Here is a 16,063-nt window from a genome sequence, read left to right on the forward strand (position 1 = left end):
TAAACCTGGATGGTTTTCTTAGATGTAAACACCTTGTCCTTTTCTGAGATAGGGCAAGTTCTTGGTTTCAGCCTCTTCCACCAGTGGCCTCGTCCACAGGCTCTTTGCTCCAAGGTCTTTGAGGGCTATAAATAAGCAGAGACGCTGGATCCCATTACCCTCCGGCGATGCTCCAAAGGGAGACCCCGGCTCTCGCATGCCTGACGGGTGTTATCCTGGAAAACTCAGGCCACGTGTGCAGGCAGGCAGGAGTGCCCCGGCTGCCCAGGGTGCAGAGGGACAGTCCGCACGAGACCCAAATCTTCCCTCCCAGCCGTCCCACCATCCCACACGGGCCGGCTTTCCCTGAATCCTGGCTCAAGTTCATCAAACCTGGGGTTGGATGTCACTTCTTCCAGCTCCTCCGGAATGCAGTGAGCCCGTGACAGGGGTGGCACAGGGATTCCTGGTGTCACGGGGGATGCTGCTAAACGGCTCGCGGACCCTTTCCCTTTGCTGGGCTGCGGTGTGGGTGCTTTAAAACAAGCAGCACCTCGGCAATGATTGTCGTAGGGGCTCCGGCCAGCCAGGAGTTGGGATTGGTAGGGGACCAGGCAAACCCCAAACAACTCCGCGGTGTCTCCCGGGGCACACGGCCGCGATGCGGTTTCCTCTGCGCAGCGCACGGCGCTGTCAATCTTCGCTTTGTTTGCAATAACAGAGAGGCGAGGGCAGGCTCAGTCTTCCCGGGAAGCCACATCCACGTGAGTGGGTGTTAAGCGACGAGGAACACCATCGGCCATCCCCTCCGTGAGTCATCCAGCTTCTCTTCCCCGGTCCTCTGCCCTTCGGCAGGAGGGAGAGGAGAGTCCCTTTCCACGCCGGAGCGGGAATTTAAACTGGGAAATCCTTTCGCTTGATCCCAAGCGGACGATGGAGAGACCCGAGGCTGGCACAAATGTGTTGGCAAGCCAAGACCATGCTCCCTTCAAGTTATTCCGTGGAAGCCCAACTCTGATTTCGCTTACGCACGTGTAAATGAGACCTAACCCCACCAGGGCCGATGCTGTTGCTCCCCGTACGTCGGCAGATCTGGGCTGAGGAATTAAAAGCTGGATTGCAGCCTGAGGTGAGCTTCTGCAAAATGAATGCCCAGCAGTCAGGCGCAGATACCTTCAGGGGTTGATTCCCAGCTACATTAAGGCCCCTTTATGCTCCTCTAGCCATGTAAAGAGGTCTCTAAGTGAGTGTAAATTAAATTTAAGTTACTTTTGCTTCCTTTTTAAGGCCCCTTTATGCTTCCAATGAGGGGTAAAGGAGCCTTAGTGTGACTGCGAGGCGGGCAGGCTTCCCTGCCAGGCGCAGGCAGGTGAGAGCCCCTCCTGTGCTGCCTGCACTTGCCCATAAAGCAGGCTCGGCGGCTTTACGGGGTGCCGGCTCCAGCCGTGCCGGCGCGGGGTGCGATGTGGGCCGACTTCCCGGGGACAGCAGGTCTCTGGGCAAAGGCACGGCAAGTCAGCAGGAACCACATCAAGACATCCCACGTCCATGCACGGCCAAGGCCTCTTTTCCAAGGATGGGACGGACCGGGACGTGAATTTTCAATTCCCAGATTTTCTCTCCATATAGGTGAAGGTATTTCCCCACGTACCCTGGCCGAGTTGCAACACAGGCAACTCTATTCTGCCAGAGAGCATTTTCCCTGCACCAGCCTGGTTAGGATGTCTCTCTCCAAAGCTGTTGGCTGGTGGTGGTGTGCAGCCAGTTCTTGCATTTATCCCCAAATATAACTGTATTTTTACGGTGCCAAAAGCAATTCCTGCCATTACTGCTTGCACAACGTTTGCTGACCGCAAGAGCGGTGCGGTAGGGTACGGGACGGTACAGCACGGGTGTGATGTGCTGCGATGCCGGCACCTCGCCGCAAGCTAACCGCATCCTCAACCTCTCCTCCCAGGCACGAGGACCGCCGATACACCCTGACCTTCTGCACAGCCCCCAAAAACTGCTCTTCGACCGCAGCGCCCGCGAGTCACCCACTACCAACTATGACAAATACGCTCAACCCGTCCCGAGGTCCGGCCATCCCCACGGCATCTCTCCATCAGCGCACCTTGCGCAGGCGAACCCCCACCCTGGCGAGGTCCCGGCTGGAGGAATCGCCTCTCCCAAGCGCTCGGGTGCCAAAAATCTCCCTCCTTATGGGGTTGCCGGTTCGTTTTGCATTGCCAGGCCGGGGTTCCCAAAGCCGCTCAGCCCCGAAGGAGTTAACGGAGCAGAGCACGACTCAGATTCCTCCACCTAACCCTCCAAAGTCCCCGTATAACCAGACTTGGCACTTTGAGAAAGCTCCACAAATCCAGAGGCTAAAACGCGCTGCCTTCCGTTCGTCAAGAGAAGGCAAGTCCCAGCTAATTGAGGAAACAGCCTTCCCCCAGCCCCCTTCCAGGCTGCTTATTTATTTAGGGGCTTTTTTTTTTCCTCCTCTTTTTCCTCTTTTTTTTTTTTTTTTTTTGTTGTTGTTCTCAGAGCAAACATTAGGAAAAGAAAGTGCAAATTAATTTGGTGGGGCACAGTTGCAATTTATGATGCTCCCCAGCTGAGGAGGGCTATTAACCCCATTGGTGCCCGGTGCGGGTGGGTGCAGACACCCTGCTACACCCGGGGGGGTGCAGCATCCTCCCGGTCCCCCCCTCCGTGTCCCATGGGGAGGCTTCACCATCGGCCACTGCCCCATTCCTCTGCTCCCCACGCAGGGAGAGCGGAACGGGAGCAGGAAGGCAAAGGGAAACGGTAGCAGATGACTTTTTCCCCCTAAATCTTAGTTTTTTTTCCCTAAATCTTAGGTTTTTTCCCCTAAATCTTAGTTTTTTCCCTAAATCTCATTTTTTTTTCCTAAACCTCAGGGTGTTTTTTTCCCCTTTTTCCCTTTTCTTGCTGCTGCTGCAGCTTTTGCGAGTGTACATTATTTTTTGCTGTTATTTTGTTATTTTTCAATTTTTTTTAACTCCCTCTGACTACTGCACACAATTCAGAGGAAAGCTGGGAAACCAAATTCTCAGCTCTCCAAAGCAGCAAATGGAAAGTCACTTAAAGGGACTTCTGCCTTAAAGCGACAGCAGCGCTTTTCTTCGGCGGCGAAGAAAAGGGGTTAACCCCCCCCCCCCCCCCCCAAAAAACCACCACCACCACCAAAAAAAGGCTCGGGCCACCCCAGGTGACAGCTCGTTCGCCACCCCGCTCCTCTGGTCGCCGGTGCCCCCCCCCTGCCCCGGGACCGGCGGGAGCGCTGCCGGGGGGATGCACATCCCGGGAGTTGGGGGGGGAGCAAATGGGTGGGGAGATGCCAGCACCTCACGATGTCCCTGCGTGTCGGCGACCCTCTGCCACCCTCACGATAGTCCCGGGGAGGGGAAGGGGGGGTGTCCGTAAATCCACCCGGGAGCCAGCAAGCACCGGCAGAAGGGTTAAGGGGGGGGGGGGGGGGGAAAAAAAAAAAAAAAAAGGAGGAGGAAAGGAAGGACCGACATCAAAGGCAACTTCTCTGCTCAGCAGATGAGCAGATCTATCCTCACTTCATATTTTTTGCAGCTGAAGTCGGGGGGTGGGGGATTAACTCTTTATCCCCCGGGGGGGGGGGTCACCCCGCCGGGGCAGAGGCGACACTTTCCCGGGAGAGGTGGGATCGTGACAGCCGATGACAGGAGAAAAGCGGAACCCGGTTCCCGGGAGCAGCCCCCAGCTGCAAACCGGGGGCACCTTTAGCTTTAGGGGGGGGGAGAAAGGGGATGGCACTGATTTTTCTTTTAAAGTTCCGGGATGACACAAATAGCCCAAATACTTTGCAGCAAAGGAGCATCATTTTTTTTTTAAACTCTGACAAACCTCGTTGAGTCATTGAATGAGCAAGAAAGGGGAAGCGGGGTGGGGGGGAGAAAAGTTGTGTTAAAGGGACTTTGCAGAGCAAAAAAGCAGGAGCCTTCAGCAAGGCGGATTCCTGAGGCGAATAAAACCCGAGGAAATCACTGGAGCGGAGGTATTAAACCCCCGACACTGACATGTGGCAAACAGCACATTCTCCTTTCCCCCCCTCGTCCTTCTACCAAACAAAAATAATATTTACATGACATCAGGCAGCAAGCCTTAAATGACAAAAGGGTGTTTACTCACCTCATTATAAGTCGGCCGGAGGCGAAGGCTGCATTCTCCTCGGTGAGGGCTGAAAAATTAAAAAGTCGGGAAATTAAGAGCTGCCGTCTGGCCCTGTGTGCAGTTCCTCCGTAATCTGTGTATAAAAAGAGAAGTCTTCATTACTGACCACAGGCACGGAGCTGCGCTGCTCACGCCCCCTCCGCGCCGCACCAGCCAGTAGCACACAGAAGTTGGGCTACGGGAGAAGGAGACAAGCTGAGCGGAGACTATAATGATTTATCTGCACCTCTGGTAGGGGAAAAAAAAAAAAAAAAAAAAAAGATAGAAAGGGGGGAAAAAAAAAAAAGCTTCGCTCCAAATATGACACGGGAGGAAAAGTGAGTCTTGTAGTTGCAGAAGGGTGACAGACGTGAGGATGTGCCAAGTCCCTAAGGACAAAAAAACCACACACCTCTTTAATCAGCCCTTCAGCCAAAGCCTTAATTAAAAAAGCTGCTACAAAATATCAGATAATGGATTGCATTTTCAGGCCTCTCTGGAAAACCAGCTCATATGGCAATGTTTCTAAACTCCTGCCAGAGCAGGGAAAGCTGCCAGTTTTAGGTTACAATATCAAAGGCACACATCCTCCGCACCAGCAGCCGGCTCCCAGTTACACCGGAGTAAATCCAGAGCCACCTCGCTGCCTTTGAGGCAGCTGGGGCTGATTTGCAGCAGAGCAGGATCAGGCCCTGCCCTGGCAAACTGCTGGGCTGCTCCTGCCTGCAGCACCGCCAGTGGAAGGAGAATTTGGCCTCTTTTTCCCCCCAATCTGTGATCAGGTCTGCTCATGTCTCATGGTAAAAAAAAAAAAAAAACAAAAAAAACCAAAAAAAAAAACAACCAAAAAAACCAAAAGCAGCATTCTCCCAATTTGTAAGGATAAAAGGCCAGGAGGATTATCTGCTTTGCTCTCCTCTGACAGCAGCGGGTGTAATATTTGAAACCTCGCTCTGAGGTCAATACGACTTTCCATAGCACGAGACCGACTGACATTTTTCACGTTGCGACGATTATTCCCGGAGCTCTGTAAGCGTAGAGAATGAGTCCTCATCTAATCTCGGCAATCAAGTGGAATTGCAATAAAACCCCTGGACTGGATGCCATCCAAGCAGCTCCGAACGGAGCAGCCCCTGGAAGAGCACATCCTTATTTAGAGCAATGACTGCAAACTGCCTTTGAAAATCTGGCTTTTGCGGACTGCAATAGTGGGGCTACACCAACTTTTGACGTTGTTTGCAATAAAGCTCGCGCGGTTTTGAATTACTCATATTTAACATCTTTTTCTTTCTCTTTTTTTTTGGTTTATTTCCGCCCCAGAAGCGAGCAAACATTTCTTGGCATCGCTGGGTTACAGCTGTGCCCCGCGCCGCTGTTTTGCGCAGCACGGACAACCTCCCATCCATGGTTTTGCTCTCATGGCCTCCAATACCCTATGGAAACATGGTATATAATAATACACACCAGTTTGGATCAAAAGCTCTCCAAAGGCCTGTACAATTTCAGCAAAGGCCTATTTTGATGAAAACCAGAACTAAGGGGCTGAAAAATGTTGCTTTTGCCCAGCTTGCCTCTAGCCTGTCCCACCAAGCCCGAACCCAGCTCTATGTGGGTGAACCAGTCCAGGCTGACGGTGCTGCCCAATGCTGCCAGCTCGCGCCCAGCATCCCGGCTCCCCCCATCACCCTCCCAGCGCTGCCAAGGCTTCGGCACGGGCTCAGCTTTTGCTTTTTGAAGCGTATGCGTGGCTTTTGGCAGCAGATCTTTCCTTGGGGAAAACACCCCAAACCATCCTCTGTATAGGAGGTCATCTCCGCGCATCTGCAGCGTGCTTTATTCCAGCAAGAAGGGTACCAGCGCGCCAGCCTTTAGCATCCATTTGGCAAATATCACCGTGAAACATCACATGCAGTCCCCAATACAGCGCGCACATCCAGGAGGAGGGATGAAGGAGGAAGAAAGGCTTGTTTAGCTAATGAGGTAAGTCCAGAGGAACTTCCCCAAAGCCAAGGGAGCTACTACGGACTGAACCCCATCTACCAGCGAGTTGGCTCTGGATCCCAGCCTGGGACTTTTTTAGAAGACTCATTCACAGGGCAAAACAATGAATTTTAAAATACATGCTGCATTCATAGATCTGTTTTGAACCCACTAACATGAAACCACTTATATAATTGTCACAGAGCAAACATCCCATTATACACAATAAAAGAAAGATTTCATTTCGTCCCCCCCCCCCCCTCCCCAGTTCTGTGCTTTTTGCCTTGGCCAAGACGTTTCTCATGTAACATAAATCAAACCCAGGTGCATCTTTCTGCATGAAACGCTGCTTAAAATACGTATAAGACTGCATTAAAATAAAACCCAGCCCATCATTTGGAGGCCTCAGAATTCCCTTTTGGACCCAGGAATAGTGGTTTTTCCCCCAGGTGGTGATGACCCCATCAGCATTTGATGCATTAGACATCAGGATCAAAGTGCCCTGTTCTTCCTCACACTGGATTTCTTCTGTGACATCTACCAAATTTCCTAGAAATCAGGTGGGCTCAAAACTGTTCTCAACTTATACACAAGAAAATGTTTTCATCCAAGTACAGCTGGCCTCATGCTTATTTTTAATGGTACCAGATTATAAGTATATATTAATTATACATTATTAATATACTGCAGTGTTAGTTGATATAGAAGATTTTTCCCTTGCTTTGCTCCCTTTTAGCCAAAGGCTTTCAGCATCCTCCTGATGCAGGCCAGGTAATTTGCAGGACCGCTGCCCTGATCTGCTGCAATGAGCCGGGTCAGGATCCGGCCCCGCAGCTCCTCCGCTCCATCAGGGCGTTCCTTACCATGCCAGCCTCCTTGCAAGCACGTACCCTGGATTTGCACAAGTGATGGGGTGAAAACAGACTTTGGTCTGACCGAAGCACGCATCAAGGCTGTCTGATCCTGATCTGAATCCACAACTCCAATCTGCAGAGCTTTGGAGCACGCGGGCTGGCCAAGCACTTGTGTGAGATGGTGCGAAGGAAGGTGCTGAGGACCCAACCTCAGAGACAAGCCAGAAGCCGATTCATGGCCAGGAACGCTGCAGGCAGCATCGCTCGTCTTTGCCGTCTGCCCGTTCTTTATTTCAGGCTCCTCAAAACCACAATCCAATTGACTACAGGCTAGAAATCAGAGACCAAGGTAAGGGAGATTGTTTCTATGCCAACCTCATTGGGAGTGCCAATGCAAAACCACGCTGCAGACCCGGCTGCGAGGTCTCACGGGACGTTTTTGAACGGTGGTTCCGGACTGGGCAATCCAGCCAGGTAGCAGTGAAGGACACGGGCTGCTCAATGGTTAGAGGAGGTTGAGTAGCCGAGCATGATTTCAAGTCCAATGGGGTTTGCAAGGCAGATGTCAAACCCACAGCCGTTACCGTCGTTGTTACAAGCGTATTTTGTGGGGACTCACTGTCTATAGAACAGAAGGACCCAACACCGTTCCCACCACATCTGGGTTTGCAGGAGACAAGCCAAGCCATGGGGAACATCTATGGGGTCCTGAGCACCAGAAGGGGTCACCACCGCTAGCGAAGAGACGGCTCTCCAAGCCCCTTTTCTACCTGGGTGCTCATCACCTGGAGTCTCCACCGCAACCCTTCAAATTTGCACCCTTCCAGGGAGCGAGGACAACCACCAGCATTAGATAAAGGGAAAGAGTGATGCAACGGCAGCAGCACCGTGAGACATGGGGATGGCACCCCTGAAGAGCCTGGCTGGCCTCAAAGGGCTTCCATCAAACACGAGGAATCACCCAGGACCCTGAGCTACTTGCGAAGCCTCCAGGAATGGCAACTAAATCAGTGAAATTTAAATTCATCGCAGATGAGTCTCCACTACTAACAGAATAGTTGCAAAGGGCCAAAACCCAAATAAGGTTCAACATTGCTGCGGACAATAGATGGTCAACGTGAAGCTAACATTTTGCTATAAATTTCTGTTGAAAAGCCCATCACTTTCCCATTGAAAAACTTGCCAAAAGTTAATTTCCTTCACCAGCTCATCCATAAAAGTGGCAGCTCAGTAAGAGAGCCAGGCCAGGGCTGTGGGCTGATCTCATCTGGAGGGTGGCAGAGGGGGCGGCGAAAGCCGCGGCTGCTCCGCGGTGCCTTGCTCTTCCTTCCCAAAGCAAATTCCCTCATCGTAACCCTTCTGTGACCCTCCGCGTCCCAGCACGGATTTCCTAGAAACTCATTTTCTCGCTCTCCTCTAATCTTGCTCTGGTAAAGGCTTGCTGAATAGCTTGACTCCCAAAAGAAAAGCTGACATAACCAAAACCGCTCTCTGCCTAGGCAGACCCGCCCCTGTCCATCCCGCGTCTGCGATGGGGTTCTTCTGTCCATCTCCCTTTTATAAAAGATTTGAACTGGCTGCTGAGATGGGGGTCAACATCCCCTGCTCATCGCACGGGCATGGAGGGCAAGGACAGCCAAGCCCATATGGCTTCAGCTATGGTACTTAAGACACACATGTATGCTACGCTGCAGTCCTGATGTGCTCGCCTGGAGCGCTGCCGTGGCTTGGATGCAGCCAAATAAGCACCAGAAGATCCCAAAGCATCTTCCGAGGGGTTCCCAGGGTGGGCAGTGCCCGTCCTGCCCGCAGCTCCCCTGCCAGCTTGCAGAAAGTGCTGTAAACTCATCGCTGCGGTGGGTGGAACCAGGCTCCGCTCAGGGAAACTGAGGCACAGGGCAGTCGGGGCAGCACTCAGAGTTGCTTTTAGAGCAGCACTTTAGAAAAAAAAAACCCAAACCCCAAAGATTTTGGCTTTCTTGCTCTGCAGACCTCACGGCAAACGGCAGGAGCGTGCGCGGGGCAGGTATTTGCACAGCCCTTATGCTAATGGGGTTGTAGCATCTCTTCCCAGCCCTTCGCAGCCATTCAATCTGGGAATCCTGCTAATGAAAGGAAAACAGAGAGGAGCTGCGGAGCAGAGGCCCAGGGTGTGGTAACTCTAGAAGGCAGCAGAGGAGGGATGAATGAAACCTTTCACTGTGGTCCAGAGGAGCCAGTGGCACACAGGCTTGAGGAATTCAAGAGCTCTGCACACCAAAGCAGGCGGCGAAGACGTTTCGTGGGACGTGGAGACACAGCTTTCCTTTAATTAGCGGGCCGGGAGGACGATGGAGGAGCTGCAAGAGGGGGGACGTGCCGTGCTGGATGCAGACACCCCACGGGGGGAAAATAATCTGTGTATCAGCAGTTAGAAAGGGGACGAAGGAGGCCGGCTTCCCAAACGCTGAAAAGCTGTCCTTATTTTTTCCTGTAATTATGTCTCTAAGGGATCACTAACATTTACATTTTTGTACGAGCTGTATAGTTTATTCACAGCCCTGCTCAGCAAAAGGCTCCGCTAATAAATAGACTTATTGATGCTTGCACTTCTATACATTATGCTACATCCACGCTCAGACAACCAGCCTATTTTACCCTGCTCTATATTGTGAACAAATTATTCTCCTCTCCGGCGTGGTGCGCTCCCACCCAGCCACGCGCCCCGCACGCCCCCAGCTGAGCCATGAATGGCCGCAGTGTACAGAGCCGCTTGCTCCCCTGCCTCTCTAAACACTTGCAGAGGGGAAAAAAAAAGCCAGAAAAGAAAAAGGACGGGGTATAAAGATTCCTTCACACACTCTGCCTGGGATTATTTCACCTCCCCACCCTCCTCCAGCCCCTTTTCCCGCTCCAAAAATAAATATATAAGGAAAAAAAGCAGAGGAAATGATTCCTTAATGCTTCTGCACAAAAATCCTGTGGCCTCGCTCCCTGTTGTCTTCCTCCTGCGGCCAGAACAAACTCTTTTCTCCTGCCCCTCGTCGAGGGAGATTACTACAGGGAAATGTTTTCCCTCTCAAACCCTCCGCTGGCTTGAAATTATTTATATGAAACTTATCTGGAAGCTTCTCCCCAGCCTGAGCAGTGCTGGGTACCTCCAGACCACGGGCGAAAGCCTGGGTGAGGTTGGTAGTAGCTGTGACCTGCTCTCAATATGATCTGTGGCATGCATGAAACGAGTTGGGGAGGTCTCAGTCCTCTCCAACGTGGCCCGTATCCACGCCATGAAACCATCCCGTGCGCCGGAGGGTTTGGGCAGCGGGGCCGTCCCTGGCTCATCCTTGCGCTGCGCCCATCCCACCATCTGTGAATCCAGGAATTAGCCCAGTCCACTCTTTCATTTTTATGACTTTTTCTTAGAGCCAACATCTTTTTTCGACCTTTTTTTCCTCCTGCCCTCTGCATCCTTGCCCGCAGCCGCCGAGGCTGCCCGGGCACAGGGCAGCACCCCGGCACGAGCAGCACGCTGCACCGCAACATCCCACGCCCCAGCAAAGAGCTTTCCTTGCCCCAGATCCCTCTCCAAAGGGGAGAAAAGCTTTTCTGGCAGACATCAGTATCGGGATCGCTCCCAGCATCCCTGCTCGCAGCCGAGGACCGCTCGAAGGCAAATAGTACCCCTCTGTGCCTCCGGCACGCAGCGCCACGGACACATAGATGGCATTATATTTAGCTGGCCCCAGATCTCGGGCATAATATTTTTTTTAGCAGTGGACTAAATATTTTTAACATATGCAAACATGCATGACTGAGGCAGCTACAGAGCCGGGGAGTTGGGATGCTGACGGCCTTCCAGGGCAGAACAATGTCACCTTTCTACTCCCCGGCGCTGCCTGTCCCTGAGATGACGACCGTGCAGCTTGAGAGGGATGGGGAGAAGGGGGCAAAGAAAAACGTGGAAGCTTTTCAGGGTGAATTTTGCAATGGTATCACAGCGAAAGGGTCCGAATTCCTCCGAGGCGGAGAGGTGGGGATGCACAGACCAGCGGTCTGTCTCTTGGGCAAGCATACCTGCGTGCGTGCCCGGCTTGGTCAAAAGGAAACGTTCCCGGCTTTAAGCAAACAGAAAGTTGCGGGGTCAAATAAGTGGAGCAGAAAGTTCTGCCGTAGGTAAATAGGTCACTGTCAGCCCTGGGTTGAGCAGCGCGGCCGGGGACATGCCAGCCATCCTGGGTATGCATCCCAGCACTCCCACCCCCGCTTTACAGATGGGGAAACTGAGGCACGAGTCTCCCAAGAGCCACGTGCGTTTGGCTGCAGGAGGGAGAAGGGATGCTGCGCCGGTACCTAACCCAGCGCTGATGCCCTAGACCCGTGGGCCAGCTCTGGATAAATGAATTTGGATTAATGACCCGTGTTTGTGCTGCAGCTTTGCTCTGTCCGTCTGTTCCCCTGCCACCACCGTGCTCCCTGGAAGGTCAACGAAACCGCAGGCACCGGCGCAGGGGGTTGGTGATGGAGCAGTTGCAGGAACAGGGCAAGGAATCCCAAACCAAGCCTTCATCTTCCACCTCAAGCCCACCACTGGGCTGCAGGAGATAAGCAGAAATCCCCCAGTTTTATTGCTTAACTCTTTTTCTTTTTTTTTTTTTTTTTGCACCATTGCTGCGGCGGGTGATCAGGTATCAGCAAAACGGGGTGGGAGCAGGGAAACTGAGGCAGGGAGAGGAAAGGGGAGTGGGTCCATGGCCAGCAAGGAGCTGGGGCTGGTGGCCAGTGTCCTGCCACGCTGCATGGCAAACTGCAGAGCCTCTTCTGCACTTCCCCGCACGCTGTGGCCATCAGGCCAGGTCCCCTCACTGGCATGGCTTTCAGGAGGCTTTGTGCAAGCCCACCCCTTGGCTCTGGCAGCTTTTGAACGGCAAAGGAGGCTCACGAGGAACACGACGGGGTTTTTCCAGGGAGGAGAGGGGCTGCGGGGATGTGGCTTTGCCCCATGGCAGCTCTCCTGCCTGCGCTGGGCATCCTCCCCATGCCGTCACCCCGTCACATGCATTTCTGGCTCCTTATCTCAAAGCATCTCAGACATTTCTCCCTGCTAAACATCTGCAGCTCCCACATACAAAACACTCATCTCAGCGGCGCGTTATTGCTTCCAGGGGGCCAGATGTGGACAGGAGGCACGCGTCGTCCCTGCGCCAGGCTTCGCATCCTCCTCTTTCCCTGCAAACAGGCACATTTGCACTGCAAAAAAGTGCCGGATTGTTGAAAGCCGGATCCAGAATACCTCTGTCGACCAACAACATCCATCAAAATCTCCCCTGCACCTGGGACGGGGCTGATATCACCCTGCCTGCGTGCAGGGTTGGGGTACACGAACCAGCTCTGTTCCGATGGCCGTGAGCATAAGCTCAGCCCAGCGCGTGGAAGCGTGGGATGAGGAAGGTATAGGGGGATGTAGCTTCCAAAAGCAAGAGCCAGATTAAATAGGAGTGTATTCCTGCTGCTCCTTCCAATTCACCGGACATTTGGAGCAGCTTGTGGTGACTGAAGGCACCAACCCAGGACAGTCCCGGGGCCAGAACAACAGTTTTGTAGCCCAGATGGGTGATGTCCCTCCAAAAGCTGGTGAAGGCAAAGGGAGAACCCCGAGGTTAGATCAGCTTGAAGCATCACAGGCTCAACCCAGAAGCATTACATGGGTCTTGGCGCAGACCACACATTGCTCTTTACCCTACAGGAACAACGCAAGGTCAGCCTTGGACCTTTATTTCTTCTATTTCTGCTAACAAAAGTGTATTTGCACCCAGAGCTGCCGCAGTGCCTTTGGCTGGGCTGCGGGGAGATGCCCTTAGAGCCGCAGAAGACCCGGCGCTGCCAATGCCCCACCGGCTTTGGCACGGGGCTGGGATTTGGCTGCGGGGTGACACCGGGTCTCTGCAGCTGGGAGCTGATCGGCCAATGTGAGGATTTTGCCGCTTGGCTGTGCTGGCACGGCTGCGACGTGTGGACTAGGCTCGGGACGCGTAGGAACGTCTGCTTTAAAGCTTCCTTTTAAACTCTAATAAAAACAACCAAAGCTCGCCTTGCCTCTTCTCCCGCTGAGCCAAAAAACTGCAACCTTGTGCCCAGGGGCGAGAAACCGAGCGAAACCTGGCAACGGACGGGAGTGAAAAGTCGCCCCGAGGAATTGGTGGCACCGGCTGAGCCGGAGGGAACCGCTGCGGGCTGGCACCAGGCTGGCACAGGTCCCGCAGCTCTGCCCCAGGGCTGCCCCCCGCTCCCCCCCAGCGCCGAGCCGCGGACAGGCTCGTATTTGATTTGGAAAGACGTGCGATGCCTGCTAGTAGCGCGATGTTCCCTCTCCGATGCAATCCGGGAGGCAAGTGCCAGCACGGTGCCTGGGGAGCAGCCGAGGCGGCCGGCGCGTCCTCCAGTTCCCAGCTCCAGGGCTGCCGCCCCCTTCCCCGCATAAACACACCGCTTATCCCAGGCTCCAGCACTCTTTTGACCTTGCAGATGTGAAACTCAAGGGCTCAATTTTCTGGCTATTTAGATGCAGAAAGATTGTGATTATGCCAAAACAGGCATCTTAGAGGCGGCTGCATGTTGCTAAACCCTTTCCTGTACCTTTTGGGTTGAACGGAGGCTGGAGAGCATCCAGCTGGGATGGAGCTCAGCCAGACCCAGGCTCCCCGCTCCCTTCCCCGTCCCACCAGCATCAGCCCTTGTGCACATCACGAGAGGCTGCTGGGATGCGGGATCCCGTGCCAGAGGTAGGACGTGGGCTATCTGCCTCCGGCACCGTGGCAGGAGCACCGCCGCTGCCGGCGTCACCCCGGCAAAGAGCAGGGAGGCAGAGGGCTGTGGCTCTGGGCAAGGTGAGCGGCGCAGCAAGCGGAGCTATAAGCCATGCCCTTGGGGTGAAGGGGTGTGAGAGCCTGGGTGGCTGCAGGGGTGGCTGCTGGCATCAGCAGGAGGAGGATCCACGTTTCTTGTGGGTTTAGCATTGACGGTGGCCACGGCAGAGCTGTCCCTGCTGCGGCATTTCCATCTGTGCAATGGGATTCCTGAGGTGGACCTCGGTTTCAGGGCGTCCTCCGAAAACAAGAGCTGGGATTGATCCAGGAGTCAGGCAGCACCCTCCTCTGGGCACAGCCGCGGGATGTCCCAGAGCTTGGCACCCAGCTCCTGCCACCACCGGCGGTCACCTGCCCAGAGGGTGTCACCACATCTGCCTCTCCCAGTTCTTGCTCTTTCAAGGACTGTGCTCGACACTGCAACAGGACTGACTAATTTTCATTTTCCATTTGCAATCAACCGAGTTAGTCTTGGATTTTCCAGTTTCATCATTTCAAAATGAAACTTCTGGGTGTTACCTGCAAAGGCAGGAGAACCACCGAGCCTGTTCCTGCCTCCCAACTGGCCACAGACCTGGCTGGAGTTTAATCCTTTTTCTTGTCTTTTTTGCATTTCAAATTGAACAAGAACAACGAAGGAGGGAACACCACCTTCTTCTTCTACCTATCTTTGACCCGGACATCCCCCAGTTCCACAGGCATCATCCCAGAGTTACCGTGCTGTGTCTGGATGGACACGCGCCTGCTTGAGCCCTGCCACGGCCGGTGGAGAGCTGGCACCGGCGATGCACTGGGGACGTGGGACCGATCCTGGCATCGGGGCACCGCGTCTAGTCCTGCTGCATCCTCTAATGTCACCGCAGCCATAAGCTTTCCCAAATTTCTCCTAACGCCTTTTAGGCTTTCCCCCTGCACCCCTCTCCATCCCGGCTCCCCTTCACACCAAGTGGCACAGACCCTCTTTAAACTCTTATTGTAGACGCAGCGGTTCAGCCTGAATTTTGCTCGAGCGCATGAATAAAAAGAATCTTTTCACAGAGTTTCAAGCCGCATGCGTGTTAAAAAAAATAATAAAAAGACGAGGAGGGGGACAAGGTTCCTGCCCTGGTCTGCAGCCACGACTCCCAGCACCGGGTCCTCCCTCAGCTCGACACAGAGGGCTGCAGTCTCACCCCGAGGTGTGCCGGCAGCTCCCCTGCATGTCGAGATGAAAGGACACCTCACAATTGCTGCTTAATGCCGGATAAGTGTTTTTCCTCAAAATTATGGGAGAGGAAATTCAATATTTTTTTAGGACTTGGCTTTGCATAATAACGACCGGCGCGGGGAGAACAATTCCGTATTCATGCTCAACACAAACAAGCACCTTCCAATAACCTCACACCTCTGACTCCAGCCCAGCCACGGGTCAGGCACCGACTTGTCCCCAACCGTCAGCCGCGGTGCCGCAGTGCCAGCACATGCTCCCGAGGCCACCCGTCTCCCGTGGAGGGCAGAAGGGCGACAGCGTTGTGTTGTGTCCACGTTTGGCTGCAGATGCCCCCCGAGATGCTTCACGAGGCTGGGAGGTGCAGGATGCAGAAATATATATATAATAATTCTATATAATAATTATAAATATGTATTGTAATGCAGCAAGGGGGTTGGGCAAAGAAAGAAGGTATCCTCTGGGAAGAGGAGAAAGGTCTCTCATCTTCGTTATGGCAGGAGTATGGCAGCTTTGCCCCGAAATGCCCGATTTCTGCTGGCACGCAGACGAAGCCTAGCAGAAATGCAGGGAGAGACATCCAGAGCATGACTTTGGCCAACGCTCCCGAGAGGTTTCAAAACCACGGAGAACAAATCTAAGTCACATCAAACGAATGAAGACAAGGTTGTTTCAGCCACACAAAAACCACTCGGGAAGCTGAAGGTGGAGACCCTGCAGCCCCACAACGAACCAGACCCCACTTTTGGGCATCTCTCCCCAAACGTGTCTCACCATGTCCATGCCCTTGCACGAGCCCAACCTGCTCATGTCTTCTACCATCGTGGCACCCAGCCTGGGTTATCCTGGACCAGCCCCAGAGGCTGAGACCCTTTTTACACGTATTTCTGAAGAGGAGCAGATAGTCCAGCACCTCCCCACCTCCTCAAGGAGAAGGACCTCCATCATTCAGCAGCTGGACCCCCAGCGACGTTAGGTCTCCGCTGAGGGCAGCCAAGGCACAGAGCGTT

The 16,063-nt window shown here is 53.6% G+C and overlaps 1 protein-coding gene across 2 annotated transcripts in view; it reads right to left on the minus strand.

The window, feature by feature from the left end:
- The window catches only part of ZNF469 (zinc finger protein 469), a 240,142-nt gene that overhangs the window by 44,730 nt on the left and 179,349 nt on the right, over window positions 1-16,063 (minus strand). The window contains exon 5 of one of the 2 annotated variants that reach the window (XM_030023862.2): window positions 4,150-4,264. The gene's annotated coding sequence lies outside the window, so the exon portion shown is untranslated. The remainder of the gene's footprint in view (window positions 1-4,149; window positions 4,265-16,063) is intronic. The other variant, XM_030023866.2, reaches the window with a different exon arrangement.

Source organism: Aquila chrysaetos, chromosome 9 (assembly GCF_900496995.4).
Source record: "Aquila chrysaetos chrysaetos chromosome 9, bAquChr1.4, whole genome shotgun sequence".
NCBI lineage: Eukaryota > Metazoa > Chordata > Aves > Accipitriformes > Accipitridae > Aquila > Aquila chrysaetos.